This window comes from Babylonia areolata, chromosome 1, assembly GCF_041734735.1.
Source record: "Babylonia areolata isolate BAREFJ2019XMU chromosome 1, ASM4173473v1, whole genome shotgun sequence".
Taxonomy (NCBI): domain Eukaryota; kingdom Metazoa; phylum Mollusca; class Gastropoda; order Neogastropoda; family Buccinidae; genus Babylonia; species Babylonia areolata.
In genome coordinates this window covers 16,786,269-16,793,768 of record NC_134876.1, presented here as the reverse complement: position 1 = coordinate 16,793,768, position 7,500 = coordinate 16,786,269, and the positions used below count along the sequence as shown (strand labels likewise).

Genomic DNA, 7,500 nt, shown 5'->3' with positions numbered 1-7,500 from the left:
CGTCCTTGTACTTCTTTACCGTCGACCAGAGTGGAGCATCTTGAAAATCCCAAAAGCTGGATGTGATTCGTCCTGGCTGATGGATTTAGCTTTTTACACACATGTACACGCATATATACGCATGTACATACACATACACATATGTTTTGTTGTTGTTGTTGTTGCTTATATGTTATGTGTGTGTGTGTCTGTGTGTGTGTGTGTGTGTGTGTGTAAGCAACAACAACAACAACAAAACAAAAAAAAGAAAAAAGCTAATTTTCAATTCTTTTTCCAATTTGGTTTTTCAATTTTTCTACTTTTTTTTCGATCAGGTTTTTTTTTGTTTTGTTTGGGGTTGGTTTTTTTTTGTTTTGTTTTTTCCTCTTTTTTTAACTCCTATTTGCGTAGGGTTTTTAGTTATTTTCTTTTTTTTTTTAATTTTTAATTATATTTTATTTATTTGGGAGGGTTGGTTGTTTTCATTTTATCCTACATTCCTACTCTTCAAATTTTGGGCGTACCCGGAGACTCGAACTCGTAACCTTCTGATTGAGAGAACGGTGATCAACCTACTGAGCCATGCAAGCACCCGTTAGAAAAGACCAAAAATAATGTAGATCAAGATGAACTGTGCTCACAAGGCACTGATAAAGTGAAAACTTAACCATCAATTATTATAGTCAAAAGACAAGCAAGAGGATTGTTGAGAGGGATGACAGGGGTGAAAGGAGGAGGAGATACAGAAAAAAGAAAGAAAGAGTCAGATAGGCCGACAGAGAGTAACGCAGAAAATAAAAGAGAAAGAGAAAAGTGGAGAGAAAGGAAGAGAGAGAGAGAGTTTAAGGGAGGAAACTCTGTGGTAAGATTAGAGATAGTTTTATTTCGATTGTCTGCCTTACATGAACAGGAGATGGGCCTCCCGTTCACTGATTCTCTCACCACCCCCACCACCCCTCCCCCTCCAACACTGCTCTCTCTCCGCACTCTACTCTTTTCCCCATGAAAAATATACAACATGAATAGTAGAGTCTGTATGTGTGCATCATGCATTCTCTCTCTCTCTCTCTCTCTCTCTCTCTCTCTCTCTCTCACAAACACACACACAAGATCGAATGTTCATAATCAAAATGTTGTTCATGTCTACATCCTGTCTGCCTTAGATTATGAATGTTGAAGACTTGAAGCAGTGTCAAGTAACACTGACACCATGACCTGTAAGCTCTGTCTGATCTCAGTTAGGTGACAGCCCTTCACTGACATCTTGACCTGTAAGCTCTCTCTGTTCTCCGTGAGGTGACTGCCCTTCACTGACATCCTGACCTGTAAGCTCTCTCTGTTCTCCGTGAGGTGACTGCCCTTCACTGACATCCTGACCTGTAAGCTCTCTCTGTTCTCCGTGAGGTGACTGCCCTTCACTGCCATCCTGACCTGTAAGCTCTCTCTGTTCTCCGTGAGGTGACTGCCCTTCACTGACATCATGACCTGTAAGCTCTGTTCTCCGTGAGGTGACTGCCCTTCACTGCCATCCTGACCTGTAGCTCTCTCTGTTCTCCGTGAGGTGACTGCCCTTCACTGACATCATGACCTGTAAGCTCTGTTCTCCGTGAGGTGACTGCCCTTCACTGACATCCTGACCTGTAAGCTCTCTCTGTTCTCCGTGAGGTGACTGCCCTTCACTGACATCCTGACCTGTAAGCTCTGTTCTCCGTGAGGTGACTGCCCTTCACTGACATCCTGACCTGTAAGCTCTGTTCTCCGTGAGGTGACTGCCCTTCACTGACATCCTGACCTGTAAGCTCTGTTCTCCGTGAGGTGACAGCCCTTCACTGACATCCTGACCTGTAAGCTCTCTCTGACCTCAGTGAGGTGACTGCCCTTCACTGACATCCTGACCTGTAAGCTCTGCCTGTTCTCAGTGAGGTGACTGCCCTTCACTGACATCCTGACCTGTAAGCTCTGTCTTACCTCAGTGAGGTGACTGCCCTTCACTGCCATCCTGACCTGTAAGCTCTGTCTGTTCTCCGTGAGGTGACTGCCCTTCACTGACATCCTGACCTGTAAGCTCTGTCTTACCTCAGTGAGGTGACTGCCCTTCACTGACATCCTGACCTGTAAGCTCTGTCTTACCTCAGTGAGGTGACTGCCCTTCACTGACACCATGACCTGTAAGCTCTGTCTGATCTCCGTGAGGTGACTGCCTTTCACTGCCATCCTGACCTGTAAGCTCTGTCTGATCTCCGTGAGGTGACTGCCCTTCACTGACATCCTGACCTGTAAGCTCTGTTCTCCGTGAGGTGACTGCCCTTCACTGACATCCTGACCTGTAAGCTCTGTCTGTTCTCCGTGAGGTGACAGCCCTTCACTGCCATCCTGACCTGTAAGCTCTGTCTGATCTCCGTGAGGTGACTGCCCTTCACTGACATCCTGACCTGTAAGCTCTGCCTGTTCTCAGTGAGGTGACTGCCCTTCACTGACATCCTGACCTGTAAGCTCTGTCTTACCTCAGTGAGGTGACTGCCCTTCACTGACATCCTGACCTGTAAGCTCTGCCTGTTCTCAGTGAGGTGACTGCCCTTCACTGACATCCTGACCTGTAAGCTCTGCCTGTTCTCAGTGAGGTGACTACCCTTCACTGACATCCTGACCTGTAAGCTCTGTCTGTTCTCCGTGAGGTGACTGCCCTTCACTGCCATCCTGACCTGTAAGCTCTGTCTGATCTCCGTGAGGTGACTGCCCTTCACTGCCATCCTGACCTGTAAGCTCTGTCTGTTCTCCGTGAGGTGACTGCCCTTCACTGACATCCTGACCTGTAAGCTCTGTCTGACCTCAGTGAGGTGACAGCCCTTCACTGCCATCCTGACCTGTAAGCTCTGTTCTCAGTGAGGTGACTGCCCTTCACTGCCATCCTGACCTGTAAGCTCTGTCTGTTCTCCGTGAGGTGACTGCCCTTCACTGACATCCTGACCTGTAAGCTCTGTCTGTTCTCAGTAAGGTGACAGCCCTTCATTGACATCCTGACCTGTAAGCTGTGTCTGTTCTCCGTGAGGTGACTGCCCTTCACTGCCATCCTGACCTGTAAGCTCTCTCTGACCTCAGTGAGGTGACAGCCCTTCACTGACATCTTGACCTGTAAGCTCTCTCTGACCTCAGTGAGGTGACTGCCCTTCACTGACATCCTGACCTGTAAGCTCTGTCTGACCTCAGTGAGGTGACAGCCCTTCACTGCCATCCTGACCTGTAAGCTCTGTTCTCCGTGAGGTGACTGCCCTTCACTGCCATCCTGACCTGTAAGCTCTGTTCTCCGTGAGGTGACTGCCCTTCACTGCCATCCTGACCTGTAAGCTCTGTCTGACCTCAGTATCAGTAGCTCAAGGAGGCATTAATGCGCTCGAACAAATCCATATACGCTACACCACATCTGCCAAGAAGATGCCAAGCCAGGAGCGTAACCCAATGGGCTTAGTCAGGCCTTGAGAAAAACAAAAGAAACAAGAGAGGCAAGGCCTTCAAGATTCACTTGTGATACACTTTTTTTTTTTTTTTTTTAAATGTAATCGTTAAAATGTGTTCTGTATTTGTTATTATAAAGCTTCGGGTTAAAAAAAAAAGTTTTTAAGTCCTAACCAGATTCGAACCCCGCGTGTTCCATTTTGATAAAAATCAAGACTGGAATTTTTTTCGTTTCAACGTGATCAATTCAACAACATTGTAAAAAGTAATGAAACGAACACATTCACACCAACCCACCCTCACCCCCATACATGTACACACTCACTCCGACCCAACACACACACACACACACACACACACACACACACACACACAGAGAGAGAGAGAGAGAGAGAGAGAGAGAGAGAGAGAGAGCCGAACACTGGGTTAAAACATAGACTCACTTTGTTTACACAAGTGAGTCAAAAAGCATCATGCCCTTTTTTTTTGAAAATTTGTATCTGTACCATTACATACACTGAAGTGTTTTATTTCATTTTCAACCTTTTGTGTTTTAATAATTTACTTGTTCGCAGTTGATTGGATGTTATTACCTGTAACATCTGCATCAGCATATTAATCATTGCTGTTTATGTACAATGATACTGTATCATTGTATTGTTGTGTTTCTCTGTTCTCTCCATGTTCACTATCTGTTCCACACTTTGGTCATGTCTGTGTGTGTGTGTGTGTGTGTGTGTGTGTGTGTGTGTGTGTGTGTGTGTGTTGGGTCGGAGTGAGTGTGTACATGTATGGGGGTGAGGGTGGGTTGGTGTGAATGTGTTCGTTTCATTACTTTTTACAATGTTGTTGATGATGATGATGATGATTACCATTCGTAATGGTAGTAGTAGTAGTAGTAGTAGTAGCATTTACAAAATTTATTATTGTTGTGTCGTTATCGCTATTGTTTTTGCCACAGGTTGATAGAATAGGCAATGCCTAAAATCTTTATCCTTGAGAAATAAAGTTTTTGAATCTCTCTCTCTCTCTCTCTCTCTCTCTCTCTCTCTCCATCTTACAATATGTTATCTGATTTAGACCTAAGAGGGAAACGAAATTGGGTATGAAATGTACGAATGAGTTTGTATGAACTTGGATTTGGGTGTGCTTGGGAGTGTCAAGGAGTAGGTGATGAAAATAGATTTGTACAAATATTTCGCCAAATATTGATAGACTGTGGGTGGCAAGAGTGGGACAGTCACAATCAAGTGAAAAGTTTAGTATGTATAGAATGTATTTGTTTAATCATACATTTAAACATACCTTTTGTGTAACGTGAACAGACACATGCGATGTACTTTCACCGGATTCAGATTTGGTATTTCTGATATAAATGTACACAGATATCGTCATGAAACCGTGAATAATTCAGAGCTGTTGTGTCCTCTGTGCAAGGAATCCAGAGAGGATGAAGTGCATTTAGTTTTGTAGTGTCCTGCCCTAACAGACCTTCGAGTTAAATTCATCCCAAAGAAATATTATACATATCCATGTCTGTTTAGATCATGTTTATTGATATCATTGACTGATAATGAAACAATGTGCAGTCTAGCTTTGTATAATTTCGAGCACTTCAACTGAGAAAAGCACTGGTATCCTAATTGTTGTGGTATCTGGTTATGCTTATTGCGGTTACATAGTTGTTATGACGCATGTTAAACTCCGTTATCGCCCCTTGTTCTTATGGGGCTATGACCTTCAATGAATAAATCATCTGAAATCTGAAATATCTTCCTGTACAATCCTTACTCTCTCTTATCCTCTCTCCCTCTCTCTCTCTCTCTCTCTCTCTCTCTCTCCCTCTCTCTCTTTCTCTCTCTCTCATTGTCTGTCAAACTCTCTCTCTCTGTCTCTCTCATTGTCTGTCTGTGTCTGTCTGTCTGTCTGTCTGTCTCTCTCTCTCTCTCTCTCTCTCTCTCTCCCCATCCCTCTCTCCCATTGCCTCTCTCTCTCTCTCTCTCTCTCTCTTCCCCCCAAACCTCTCTCTGTCTCTCATTGTCCTAAACCTCCTTTCTTTCCCCTTCCCTCCACTCTGTCTCTGTCTGTCTCTCTGTCTCTGTCTGTCTCTCTATGTCTCTGTCTCTGTCTCTCTCACCCAACCCTGTTTCTCCCCAACCCTATCCCCTTCTTTCTCCCCCTCCCCCTCTCTTACTCTCACCCTGCCCTATCTCCCCAATCCTATACCCCTCTCCCCCCCCCCCTTCTCTTCCCCCCAGCTCTCTTTCTCTCTCTTTAGAACTACTACACGATAACCTTTTTCGCTTGCTCTCTAACAATGTATGAACAGTATTTGTTTATATTAGCGCGTGTGAGCAAGCATGCGTAAGCTTGTGTGTGTGTGTGTGTGTGTGACAGAGACAGACACAGAGCCAGAGAGAGAGAGTTGCATTCCATGTTGTTTTTTGTGTTTTGCGGTAAACTTTTTTTCTTCCTTTTTTTTTCTTAATTGTTTGTGTGTTACTGTCTACCGTGTCCGTACCGATTTTTTTTCTTTAACCGGTCGGTTAGGGGAACTTTCTTTTTCTATAAATGGCTCTGATGAAACTGGTTCTAGTTTGTTCTTCAGGGTTCTTCAGTGGGAATAACTCGTACATTTCCTTTGATGTTGCGAGCGTGTGTGTGTGTGTGTGTGGATTGCATTGTGCAAAGAAGGTTCAGCTTATCCAGTTTACCCTCACAACATTTGTCGTTGTCAGTTGGTATCCAGACACTTTGCTGATGCATTTTTTCCCACGCGCGGCGACAGAATTACTCAACACGGAAAATCCCGATCTGAGTGCAAAGGCACACGAGTGTGAGGCACGATCTGACGAGCGAACGAACGAATCTTTCTAGGTCTTTCCTTTTGACTGTTCTCGCGATACGAAGAAGGTAAGATCGTTAAATCAGTCTCGCGGACTCGCAGGCCCTTGAGTAACTGCAAGGTCGGTGGGGTTTTTTTTTTTTCTGTGATACGTTTGTGTATTTTTCCTGTTTTCCTTCGTGTGTCGTCGATCATAACTTTGACAGACCGAATTCTAAGACTGTATCTGGTATGGCCGATCTTTCCGGTCTGCTTAGGCCAGGCCTCTTTGTTGCTACGTTCAGGCACAAATCCATCCATCCAGCCTTGCATCAATCGAAGAATAACACATCACGTGCGTAAAAGGAAAAAGAATTATAATATTTGAACTGAATACAATATGGCGCCCTGTCCTGATCCTCCAAGTCTTGTTTTCCCGCCACTCTCAGTCACGTGCTCAAGACGCTTAGCCAACTGGGAAGGGAGTGATTAATGTGGGTCCGCTTTCACTTGGAGAACTTTCAATTGATAATGGACACAACATCTGTATCACTGCACTTTTTCCCGTTGACGGAGGACTGAAGTAGCAGGTGTGAAAGGACACGCGATTCTTGTTCAATGATTCGCTTCATCCTGCTGACAGTGATACCTTAAAACAAGTTCACCTTTTCATTAATCACATGTCAAGTTTGTTATAGACTACAGATCACATGCTTATCTAGGCTATATATTGTGTAGGCTAATTAACGATCAAGTATTTGTGTAGATTTATTACAGATTACATATTCGTGTAGGCTAATTACAGATTGTGCATACAAATCACGTTTTTGTGTTGGCTGATCACAGATTACATTTTTGTATATACTAAATATGTGTGTAGTATGATTACAGATAGTGTATTTGTGTAGGATGATTACAGATAGTGTAATTGTGTATGATGATTACAGATCACATAATTTGGGGGTACAATACAATTGAGTGGAGCATAGTTAAGAGTTGAGTAGGGGCTGAGTGGAGTTCCATTATGAACTGAGTAGAGTTCAGCAGTTGAGCTGCACAGTTGATTAGACTTGAGGTGAGCACAGTTGAATGGAGTTGCGATGGGTTATGTTGAGCACAGGTGGGCTGAGTTGTATAAAACACAGTTGAGTACAGCAGAGTGAAGTGGAGCACAGTTCTGAGTTAAGTACAATTGAGTAGAGTGAGATGAGCACAGTAGAAAAGAGTTCAGCAGAGCTGAGTTG

The 7,500-nt window shown here is 44.1% G+C and overlaps 1 protein-coding gene and 1 long non-coding RNA gene across 5 annotated transcripts in view; both read left to right on the top strand.

The window, feature by feature from the left end:
- LOC143280065 (uncharacterized) overlaps positions 1 to 7,500 on the top strand; it is a 56,017-nt gene that overhangs the window by 18,666 nt on the left and 29,851 nt on the right. The window lies entirely within an intron of this gene.
- LOC143280033 (uncharacterized) lies at positions 440 to 2,411 on the top strand. The gene is made up of 3 exons (XR_013054986.1): positions 440 to 1,437; positions 1,591 to 1,794; positions 2,227 to 2,411. It is a non-coding gene; the product is annotated as an uncharacterized LOC143280033 (long non-coding RNA).